We start from the raw sequence: 12,826 nt of genomic DNA, 5'->3' as shown, positions 1-12,826 counted from the left end.
AATATCTGGGCGTAGGGCACCAAACTGCTAACTGTACTCAAACGTTATTCATGTGAACATTTTCTACTCCATAACTCTTCACAAACTATAACATCTTATTAAGTTAAGAAATTGTAATTTTGCTATTATCAGACATTTAAATTTTACTTGCTAAAATGTGAATGTTTCCACTACTAATGTATCAAATAAAAGCTATCATAAAAAGGTACATTTCAATAAATAATTTAAAATATACCAGTTTGAACTGAGCTAAAAAAGAGTGTACCACACGACTTTAAAAATAAAGGGAGTTTTAGGAGAACAAAATTAAGTACAGAATGACTTGCACAGATAAGAAGGGCTTCAAAAGTAGCCTCAAAAGTAGGAATGAATAGACTACTGCACCTCAAAAACAGGCATTCTTAAAGAATTTTATAGCAAAAACTTTAAAATAGGAACTCAATGTCATCATGATGAGTCAAAAAAGGCATTCTATGTATCAGGCTGAGATGACCTCCTCTGTTCCTGACAAAGGCAACCCACAAGGACAAGTAAAAATCTCCAAAGGCAGAAACAGTCCCAATACCAGGTGAAATGTACTCCAACAGATATTTAAAATTGATAAATTGCTTCTTTATATTTTATAAATTTTATTTTTAACTAAATTTTAACAATTACCCAGTTTCGAGAGCTAATAGAAAAGAATACTTATGTACTTGTGACAATGTAGTAAGAAATATTTTCATTCATTTAAACATACATTTATTTATTAATAAACTCAACAAACATTACAGACCAATTAAATATATTGAATGATTTAATAAAATGTATCAAGAGTCTTAAAGATATGCATGACCTTAACTCAAAACTAAAATTTTAATAATTTAATAAATAATTCAAGATATGGACACAGAAGCGTATGCAAGGCCTTTCATTGCAGCTGCTAATATTATTAAAACCAGAGGAAAGAAATTAAAAGTTTCTAACAACAGGAATCTTACTGAGTAATTTCCAATAGCCATACAATGAAACTGAAGTTACAAAAATGTTTAGGTAAAAGATAATTTGCAGAAAATGCACATTATAATCTTCATAAGAAGAATAAATATGCATTGAAATACTAATATTCTCTGAATGATGGAGTACTAGCTATTTATTATCCTTATTCTTCTGTATCCCCTGTATGATAAAAATATGTAAAAAAAAATAACATCATACAAAATAACTAACTAAATGCTAACTAAAATGTGTTTTATTTAGAAAACATATATGCCAATATAAAAACTGTCTTTAAAAAGTAAAAATGAAGATTATCACATCATTTGTTAATTTAACAAATTCTAGCTTCTCCATACTTGTGATGCTTTATGAAGAAGAATGTGTTCCACCTCCATCCAGGTTAATACAAAAGATGTGAAGTCTCCATCTCTTTTAATGGCTGAATAGTATTCCATGGTACACATATAACACAGCTTATTAATCCATTCCTGGGTTGATGGGCATTTAGGCTGTTTCCACATTTTGGTGATTGTAAATTAGGTAAATGTCCTTATGATAAAAGCATCATTTTCCTTCTGGCTAGATGCCTAATAATGGGATGGCAGGTTCAAATGGGAGGTGTAATTTGAGTTCTTTGAGGATTCTCGATACTTCCTTCCAAAAAGGTTGTATTGCAGTCCCACCAGCAGTGTAAAACTGTTCCCTTCTCTCCACATCCACACCACCATCTGCAGCTTTGAGATTTTGTGTTGTGGGCCATTCTCACTGGGGTTAGGTGATATCTCAGGGTAGCTGTTTTTTCTTTTTAAATGTGACTGCCGCTTTATTTTTTTTTTCCTCAGGTTACACTGATTGCATTACTTAGGTAAAGTCCCTCCTATAATTGTGTCCCACCTCCAAAATGTATGTCACACACTGTGACCCCGCATCCCACTCCCTCCTTCCCCCACCCCCCTCCATGTAGTAGGTCATCAATTGCCCTCTATCAGAATTGAGTACATTGGATTCCTGCTTCTCCATTCTTGTTATGCTTTATTAAGAACGTGTTTCAACTCCAGCTAGGTTAATACAAAAGATGTAAAGTCTCTATCTTTTTTAGGGGCTGAATAGTATTCATATTCAATTCAGTATTCATATAGAATTCATACTGAATATGAATACTATTCAATAGTATTCAATATGATATACATATACCATGGCTTGTTAATCCATTCCTGGATTGGTAGGAATTTAGGTTGTTTCCACAGTTTGGCAATTGTAAATCAAGCTGAGATAAACAGTCTAGTGCAAATGTCCTTATGATAAAATGATTTTTTTTTTCTTCTGGGTAGATGCCCAGTAATGGGATTGCAGGATCAAACAGGAGGTCTAGCTTGAGTTTTTGCATACCCTCCATACTTCTTTCCAAAACGGCTGTATTAGTTTGCAACCCCACCAGCAGTGTAAAAGTGCTCTCCACATCCACACCAGTATTTGCAGCTTTGGGATTTTGTGATGGGGGCCATTCTCACAGAGGTTAGGATATCTTAGGGTAGTTTTGATTAGCATTTTTCTGATAATTTGGAACGATGAGCATTTTTTCATAAGTTTGTTAGACATAAGTCTATCTTCATTAGAGAAGGTTCTATTGATCTCTCTTGCCCATTGATATAAGGGATTGTTGACTTTTTTATGTAGATTAATTTGAGTTCAATTTCTTCTTGATTTAAATCTAGGGAGAGGGTGTGATTCTAGGTGTTGATCCATTTTCGCCACATTGTCAAATTTCTGCGCATAGTTTCTTATAGTACTCAGAGATGATCTCTTGTATCTCTGTGGCATCTGTTGTTATTTTTCATTCATTGCTTCTGAATGAGGTTATTAGAGATGTTACTTTACTGTTTCTAGTTAATCTGAATAAAGGTTTATCAATTTTATTCATTTCTTTTGTTTCTAGTTAATCTGAATAAAAGTTTATCAATTTTATTCATTTCTTTGAAAAACCAACTTTTTTTTTGTTAATTTTCTGAATGATTCTTTTGTTTTCAGTTTCATTAATCTCTGATTTAATTTTGCTTATTTCTTTCCTTCTGCTAGGTTTGGGATTAGATTGTTCTACTTTTTCCAGTTCCATAAGATGGTTCATGAGTTTGTTTTTGCTGTACTCTTTTTCTGTTTTTCTAATGTAGGTGTCTAATGTGATAAATTCCCCTCTTAAGTGCTTTTAATGTATCCCACAGGTTTTGGTAACTTGTGACTTCATCGTTGTTATGTTTGAGGAATTTAACGTTTTCTTCTTTTATCACTTCCTAAACTCAACTATCATTCAGCATAAGGTTGTTTAATTTCCAGTTCTTTGTGTGGGGATGAACATTTTTGTTGGAGTTGAGTTGTACCTTATTGCCTTGTGGTCTGAGAAGATACAAGGTATAATTTCTATTCTTTTAACTTTGTTGAGATTTGATTTATATCCCAGGATGTGGTTGATTTTTTAGTACATACCATAGGCTGATGAGAAATATGTATATTCCTTTGCTTTGGGATGATGTGTTCTATATATGTCTATTAATTCCATTTGTTCTAGGGTTACATTTAAGTCCTTTGTATCTTTATTTTCTGTTTAGAGGATCTGTCCAGTCCTGTAAGAGGGGTTTTAAAGTCCCTAGCTATTAGGGTGTTATAGGATATCATATTGCTCAGACCCATCAATGTCTGTTTCAAAAATCTGGGAGCATTTAAGTTGGGTGCATAAATATTTAAAATTGAAATGGCTCCTTGTTGTACTGTTCCTTTGACCAGTATAAAGTGTCCATCTTTGTCTTTCTTCACTTTAGTTGTTTTAAATCCACTTGTATCTGAAAATAAGATTGTAACCCCTCCTTTACTTCTGATTTTCATTTGCTTGAAATACTGTTTTCCACCCCTTAATCCTGAGTCTTGATTTGTCCTTCAAGGCTAGGTGTGTCTCCTGGAGAAGCATATGGATGGCTTATACTTTTTTAATCCAATCACCCAGCCTGTGCCTCTTCAGTGGTAAATTCAATCCATTGACATTTATTGAGAGAATTCATAAGCATGATGGAGTTCTAGTCATCTTATTTTGTAAAGGTCCATTGTGTAGTTTTATCCTTTGCACCACAAAGGATAGATATGGAAGATATGTTTTGACCCTTAGCTTCTGGGTGTTTACTTTGCTGGTGGTCCATTGTGATGGTAAGTGTTGAGAATAGGTCTAAGTATTTCCTGTTGACCTGGTCTTGTTTTGAATTTCCTCAGTGTTTGTATGTCCACAAATGATTTGATCAATTTTAAAGTTTAGTTTAGTGGGATACAGAATTTGGGCTTAAAATTGTTTTGTTTAAGGATTTTGAAGGTAGATAACCATGTTCTTCTGGCTTGAAAAGTTTCAGTTGAAAAGTCTGCCGTTGTCCTAATGGCTCTGCCTCTGTAGGTTAGTTGGCACTTACTTCTGGCTGCTTGCAGAATTTTTTCTTTCATCTTGACTTTGTATAGGTTCATAACAGTGTGTCTTGGACAGGCTCTGTTTGAGTTGAGATGACCCAGGGTTCAACATCCATCTGAAAGGAGCGTGTCAGGGTCTTCATTAAAACTTCAGAAGTTTTCATTTATGACAGTCTCCAGTAGGGCTTCTATTCCTTTGGGACAATCTTCTTCCCCTTCAGGAATCCCTATTATTTGTGTTTGAATGCTTCCTGGAGTCTAGTAGGTCTCTAAGTGACTGTTCTGCTTTCTGTCTCTTTAACTACCTGGTTATCTCAGAAACTTTATCCTCTAGCTCTGAGGTTCTTTCTTCTTCATGGTCTAACCTACTTTCTACTGCATCTTTACATCCCCTAATGGGCTCCTTCATTTCCTTAAGCTGCGTCATATCCTTTCAATAATATTCTAAACATCTCTCATCTAACTTTTGGCTTTATCTTTCCATCTCCTCATCCATTCCTTTTATTGTCCTTATCACCCATGTTTTCTTTCTTTCTTTTTTTTTTTTGACACAGAGTATCATTATGTCACCCTCAGTAGAGGGCTGGGGCATCACAGCTCATGACAACCTCAAACTCTGGGGCTTAAGTGATTCTCTTGCCTCAGCCTCCCAAGTAGCTGGAACTACTGGTGCTTGCCACAACACCTGGCTATTTTTTTCGTTGTAGTTGTCATTGTTGTTTAGCATGCCCGGGCCAGGTTCAAACACATCAGCCCCGGTGCATGTGGCCTGCACCCTAACCACTGAGCTATGGGCATGAAGCCCAAGTCCATTAATTCTTTACAGGTAGAGTCTTTTGCAGTAGCTGCCTCATGGTCCCTTGGGGTTAGTCCTCTGTTTCGGTTTTTCATGTGCCCGGATTTTTCTGTTGGTTCCTCCTCACATATTCTTTCTTCTTGTTTTCCTCCTTGTGTCCCTTTTTCCTTCTCACACCCTTCTTTGCTTCAAATTAACTTGTCTCAGAGCTTAGGTCTTGAAGTTGCTTCGGTCTGAGCAAAGCCAAGCTTTTCCTCATGGCAAAAAAACAGAAGTTCTTGCTCTTGATGACAATATGTTGCCAGGACACCAGGTGGCACTGTGGTTCTTTTAGGAGACAGCAAGCACAACCAGCAATTTCTATGGTCCTTATTCCAAATCTAGTTGCCTTTGGTGATCACCTGATTTTTCCTTCAACATGCAGACCATGCCAGGTTGAGATCTTAAAGCTCACAAGAAGTCAGTCTCACAGTGCCCCCTGACTCCAATTTCCAGGGGGTGCAGTAGTCCCTTAGCCTTGCCCAAGATTGAAGTTCTGATCCCAGCAGGCAGAATTAAGATGGTTGTGCATTAGGTCCTTGCTAAGACCCCTCATGACCTTTCTACAATGGTAGCTCCCTGGCCACCAAGACCTTCTCAGTAGGGCTGACTCTCCAGTCGCCAAACCTATGGCAAATCCACTCCAATTGGCATTCAAATATAGTTGCTATATACTGTTTGAGTCCTCTCCCTCTTCTAAGTTTTCCACTCAATACACAGCTTACTCCAACAACTGAAAACTCCAGAAAGGCTTCCTCCTGTCCCCACCTCAGTGGGGGCCAGCCAATCCTAGCAGGTCGCAATCACTTGCTGATGTGTCAGATTTCCATGGCTCCAGATCATCCACTGTATCCAGCTCACCACCTCCTTGCTGGTGCTCCCTAAGCTACAACTCTGGTTAAGGTCTCTGTACCAACTATGGTTGGGTTTTCTCTTTTTCTGCAATTGTTCTAGGAGAGCTCAGTTGAATGATCCTTATGGTCGGCCATCTTGCTTCATGCCCACCAATAAAATTTTCATTGCACTTTAAGTGACCTGAGTGTATACACAATGTCTGTCCACAAAGTATCCAGCCACATTAATACCATTTTACTGTTTTTCATATTACCTGGCTGGATACTTTCTGGATAGCCCTCGCATAAGCATTCGTTTGCCCAGGCATGATGGCTCACGCCTATAATCCTTGCATTTTGGGAAACTGCAGTCAGAGGAACAGTTGAGCTCAGGATTTTAAGACCAACCAGCCTGAGCAATACCTAATCTCTACTGAAAATAGAAAAAAAAATAGGAGGTATGGTGGCACAGGCCTGTACTCCTAGTTACTTGAGAATCTGAGGCATAAGGATTGCTTGAGGCCAGGATTGGAGGTTTCAGTGAGCTGTGATAACGCCACTGCATTGTAGTCTGAGTGACAGAGATTCTTTCTCAAACACACAGAAAAATGAAAATTATATATAATCTTTAATTTTATTGATCTAAGTAGTTTTGACTGATAAAATTAAATTAAAATTAATTTAAATTAAATTTAAATTAAATTTAAATTACATTAAAATTCTATGAATCATTCAATACTATTTAATAGAAAGCCAAAAATGTTAACTACACAGTGAATTAACAGAATAACACTACTGTAAATAATTGGATCTTATATTTTGACTGTCGCCTTTAAAATAAATGTCATTTCTTTAAAGTGAAACAAAGAACTAAAAATAAATCACAGAAATAATTTGAACCTATATTGTATTTTACTTTACTCAGATAAAATACTGAGGTGATAAACAAGAAACAAGTTGCAGTTTAAAAGGAAAAAAATATCACTCCTACACCCTTCATGTACCTTAGTAGCAAATTAATATCCAACTATTACAAATAGTATAATATTCTTCCTGGTTTATCTCTTCCTAACAAAGTCCTTTTAAGAATTAAGTGTAAAAAGTTAATTTTCCTTTATTAGAGAAAAAAGACAACTCTAAAAACGTACCACAGACATCAACAAAAGAAAGGAAACCAACAACTAGCACCTAATCCAAAACACATGAACCAATCCCCAAATGAGCAAATGCATACCCAACCCTAGAAACAAATAAGAGTCAAATATTTTGTAGTAGGCAAAATTCTAACAATATTTCTTTCACAATTCCTATGTCATGGCTATTCAATCAAACAGTAAACTAGGTACTTCTGTGAAGGGACTTTGTAGATCTAAGTAAGGTTAGGGACCTTAAAGTAAGAAGATTATCCTGTGTTATCCAAGTGGGCCAATCTAAGCACTTGACCCCTTAAAAGTGGAGACATTTCTCTCATTAGAGTCAAAAAAGTGTAAGAGAAGAAAGCAGAAGGAATGAGGCAGGGAGGAAGTCAGAGAGATGGTAAGCCTGAGGAGGAATCAATCTGCTAATGCTGGCTTTAAAAATGGAGGAAGATGACTATATACCAAAGGACAGAAATGGCCTCTAAAAGTTGAGAATGACACCAAATGACAGAAAGAAATCTTAGTCCTGTGACTGTGAGGAGCTGAATGTGAATGCGTCTGAACGTGGATTCTTTCCAGAGCCTCCCAATAAGCGCTCCAAAGGCCAACAATAATTTAGCCTTGTGAGACTTAGAGCAGAGAAACCTGGAGAGCCCACAAGACTTAAAAGATCTTAAAAAGATAATAGATAGGTATTGTTTAAAGCTGGTACATTTCTAGGAGCAATAGAAAAGGAATGCATATATCCTCTGTCTTCCTTCCCTTTAAATCCAGACTTTACAAGACAAATTGGGCTATGGATAGTACCATAGTACCACAGACAACAGGATAGTACCATGAATGAGAGAGGTAAATGATTATGCATAAAACTAGGAAAGCTGCATGCCTCAAAAAAACCTTTTTGATAGATAAGTTTTAAGGTTTCTGGTTCTTATTATCACAGCACTTTATGGAAACATAGCTCTTTATATTGTCAAATACATAGACTAATACCTTGCTCATAAGAAAATAGCTCTCCTGGGGAAGGAGGACAAGGGTCCCCCAGGTCCTCATCTTAGTGTCACTCATCTCAATTTTGCCCCAAGTGATTGCTTGAACCTGGGGAGGAGGGACCACCAATCTACCAATCAGAACGTAGTGCCAAATGCAAAAGGATGCGGAAGACTCTCCAGCCTAACAGGTACAATAGAGTCTGAAAGGTGACTGAGGAAAGCCTTAAGACTAATTATCATGCAGTCCACACCCCACTCCTATGGGCTCTAAGAGAGTCTCACAAGAGGCCCACATGTGCAATAAGACTCTGGTTCCAAGGTGACCTCTGAACCATGAGGTAGAACTGAACCAACTGCCAGCCATAGCCCAGGCCTCTTGGCCTCTTGGCCAACTTGCCCTGGCAATGGAGGCCCGGTGACTGTCTATGGTGAATGTATCCTGCTTTGTATATTTTCTTACTCTGTAAACCTATCTTTTTCTTCTTCAATAAATTTTGTTTCATGTTTGTCTCAGTTTGGGGTATTTGATCATTTTTCAAACAAGAGCACACCCAGAACCTAGGACCTATTATTGGGTTTCAAGGCAGCTGCTATCCCCTAAAATGCATTGATCTGAAACTGTGACATTTTAGGGGATAGCAGCTGCCTTGAAACCCAATAATGACAGTGTTTTCAAACCCAAAATTAAAGCAGAATTGCAGAAGTCAGAATATTTGTATCTGGTAACCACTATTTTTAAAAAGCAATGAAGTAAATTTTTCTAGTATGTAAGTCTTGCTTTGTAGAAATATGTTAAACAGGTAAGTCTAAAAACTTTGAGGTCTGCCAACAGTAAGTTAAATCTTCAAATCAAAACTAATTTCATGAAGATATTTTTGTAAGTTATACTTACTATTTTAAAGTTTATAGAATATAAAAAGGATTGTTAAAACTTACTAAATCTTTCTATATGAATGATGCTTGAGAAACTACATTTGGAATCAAATCTCTAGAATTTGATTAAAAAGAGGTAAGTGCTTATCTTTTTCTAGGATTTTGAATTTTTAAAACTTAATCACACAATAAAAACTCAAATTTTACATAAAAATATATTAATAAAGCTATTTGACCAAATACAGTAATACAGTAATCCAGCCATATAATATTTTCTTAGAAATAGATAGCATCGTTTTACAAGTATATTAAACTTTCAAAGCATTTGAATATATGAATATCATGAGGATTTCAGTTAATGCCATTAAACCTTAAATGTCTTTTGACCTAGAGATGAAAACAGTACCAAAACTGAAGTATTCCAAAGAACTGATAGAGATTCAAACTATGAAATCAATAAGCAAGGTCATATGCAATGTTGCACAAAGACCATATTATTAAAGACTAAATACGTGGAAAAAGGATAAACTTTTAAGAGCTTCTTTGGAAACTGACTCATTTTACTTAACTTTGCAATTGAGTTATAGGAATAGACAATAAATACACAGATAAACCAGAAATATACCCAATAGTAATAAGTGCTATGCAGAGAAGTAAATCAGGTTAATGTGCTGGTACTTATGAGATAGCCTACGACCTCTCTGAAAATGCAGCATTTTAAGCTGACATCAGAATGATACAGAGGAGCCATTCATGAAAAGAAAAGGAGGGAAAACACAGGGCAACAGAGAGTGCCTCGGGCTTGTTTGCACAGTGAGCAAGTAAGAGGTTGGAGAGACTAGAGAGGAGGGCCAGGCTGGGGGTGAGGTTTTGCAATCCTCGATAAGGAACCTGATTTCATTCTAAATGTTTCTGGAAGACCTTGAAGATTTTATACAAGAAAGATTCCATTTAGATTTTTAAAAGACCATACAGCCTCCAGAAGAGAAGGGGCTGAAAAGGAAGCAAGAATCAAACTAAGGAGAATCAATTAGGAAGGTAGTCACTGATTTAACAAACACTTATAGCACCTATATGCTTCAGAAGCTATTTAAGACATTGGGGATACAACTACAAAACAAAGTTTGTGCCATTGTGTGGCAGGTATTACAGTTACTGGACAATTAATAAACAAAAAATAACAATACATTAGATAGTAATAACAGTTACAGAGGAAAACAAAAGAAGGTAAAGGAGGGTATGTGTGTACCCACACGCATATCGTGAAGGATGAGGCAGAAGACAGCCATCATATGAAAATCGGGGTTGGCAGGTATTGTGAGTTAAATGGATAAAAAAAAGATACGGTGAAGTTCAACCTTGAAGAATAAGAGTTGCCAGGGGCCACATATTAAATACACAAACACTAACAAAAGCTGATGAGAAAAATAAAAGTTCGCTGCATACTTTTCGTGATATCCAATACCACAAATAAGCAAAAAACAGTCCTCAAATTATCAGCATGTGGCCTGGGCCACAGGTTAGACACTCCTGGCACAGTACACTTCAGTCCACTATGGTCGATGTCCTTACAAGAAGACAACCACATAAAGACATACAGCAGGGAAAATGACGTGTGGAAAGGAAGGCAGAGATTTGAGTTGAGCAAGTGCAAGCCAAAAAACCCACCAAAGATAGTGAACAAACTACCAGACTCCAAGAAGAGGCAAGAAAGGATTCCCATTTCAGAGGGAGCATACCCTTGCCAACACCTCCAGGTCTCCAGCACTGTGAGACAATAAACTGCTGTTGTGTTAAGCCAACACATTTATCAAGGTTGGGGGTACTTTGTTACGGCCGTTGGAGGGAACTATCTACAGTAGGTTAGAATGAGGGTGGACGAGTACAAGGCACAACTTTTAATTTAAGACTTAGGGTACGATTCTACCAACAATGTACCTTTTAAACTGAGAATAAATTTGACTATTTCAGTATTTAATAAAAGTAAAGGCTTTGAAGTTTGAATTTTGTCATTCATTAGCTGTATAATCTCGTTTCTTTACCTTTAAATGGATATAAAGATAGCACTTACTTTATAAGGTTACTGTGAGGATTAAAGGAACTGATAACATGTATATTATTAAATTTCTACCTGGTATATAATAAGAGCCATTTAAGTGTTAGCTATGATTATTATCATTATAAACATTCAAATTTAAACGAAGAGTATGGTTCACAAGGGTAAAATTGATAATCTGATGCTAAGAGATAATTCCTCAAAATAATACCCTGATATATTCAAATATAATAGATTTACCTGTTAATAAGATAATTATTCTAATATATATATTAGTTATATATATTCTAATATATATATAACCACAAAGATTTTCAATGGTAAGCATGAAAGGCCCAATTTTTTTTAATTTCATACATTTTGTGCTAAACTGTTTATATGAGAAATTCTAATTTAGAGGAAATATATATATTATGTTAGTCTTACTTGATTCAAATATACGTAAGTTACAATTAATAATAAAGTTTCCATATAAAATTTCATATATATGGAAAAATTAGTGTAGAAATAAAGAATTTTTTTAACTGTCAGCATACTATTTTAACTATGCCAGACTTTTCATTTCCACTCTAATTCTGAAATCTCCTATAACTAAGAAATTAAAGATCCATGATTCCTTTTTTGTTTTTGTTTGCTTTTTGTATTTCTCTGAAGGTTTTACATGTATTATCCACAGAGTGGGGGAGGCTTTGTCCTTTCTGGTTGCTTTCCTCATGGTGGCCAGGGCCTTGCTCAGGTCCCCTGGAGTCCTCCTGGTACAGACATGTGCCCCCATTGTTATCTTGATGAATGCGAAGGCTTGTTTGTTGCTGAGACTTTAAGAAACTCTGTGGTACATTGCTCACTTGGGGTGAAGCCAGACGCCTTTCAAATCATGTCTTGCACAATCTTGGTATGTTCGGTGAGGCATCCATCAGGGCAGCTGAGTTTCAGTTGCTCATCTTTTGGTCACTTTGTGGCCCTGCCTGAGGTCCATGGCCAGGAGTTAGCACAGAGTCATGGCTAAGCTCTCTCTGATGGCTGCCGTGGTGGATGATCTATGATTCTTGAATGACTTCTCTGTTTCAAGTAAAATCCTTTTCATAATCTTTCCTTGACATAGTTTTTTTCCAAACTTTTTTTTTTGTATGTGTGTGCAGTTTTTGGGCCAGGGCTTGGTTTGAACCCGCCACCTTCGGTATATGGGGCCAGCGCCCTATTCCTTTGAGCTACAGGTGCTGCCCCTTTTTTCCAAACTTTTCTTGTAAAAATGGAATTATTTCCAAATGGGTGACAACTTTTAGTTCTTCAAACAAGACTATTCAAAATGCTTAATAGGAATATGTTATAAAATTTATGATTGAAAAGACAAATCATTGAGTTTTTGCTTTAATAACTCATTTTGAAGACTTTATTTCCAAGACTATGGTATATGAAAATTCATCTATCTTTGTCTAAATTTTTCATGAAAATGTAACTACAAGTAGCACTTAGGCAGTTCAGATTTGGCGTAAATATTTGATTGCCTACATTGAAATTCAAATCATGGACAAATATCTAAAAAGCTTTTATATGAAAATATTTTTTAAATCCTCAAAAACCTTTACTAAATATTGGATGTCAATTATGCATCAAATTTAATTCAACATTGCATATGATTATATCCAACATAAAGAATTCTTTTTCTAAAACAAAGATTG

General features: G+C 36.0%; 1 protein-coding gene across 2 annotated transcripts in view; it reads right to left on the bottom strand.

Moving 5' to 3' along the window:
- Positions 1–12,826, bottom strand: part of DYNC2H1 (dynein cytoplasmic 2 heavy chain 1) — a 306,843-nt gene that overhangs the window by 113,216 nt on the left and 180,801 nt on the right. The gene's annotated exons all lie outside the window — the stretch shown is intronic.

The sequence above is a fragment of the Nycticebus coucang genome, chromosome 14, assembly GCF_027406575.1.
Source record: "Nycticebus coucang isolate mNycCou1 chromosome 14, mNycCou1.pri, whole genome shotgun sequence".
Lineage (NCBI taxonomy): Eukaryota > Metazoa > Chordata > Mammalia > Primates > Lorisidae > Nycticebus > Nycticebus coucang.
This window is presented reverse-complemented; position numbering and strand designations above follow the sequence as displayed.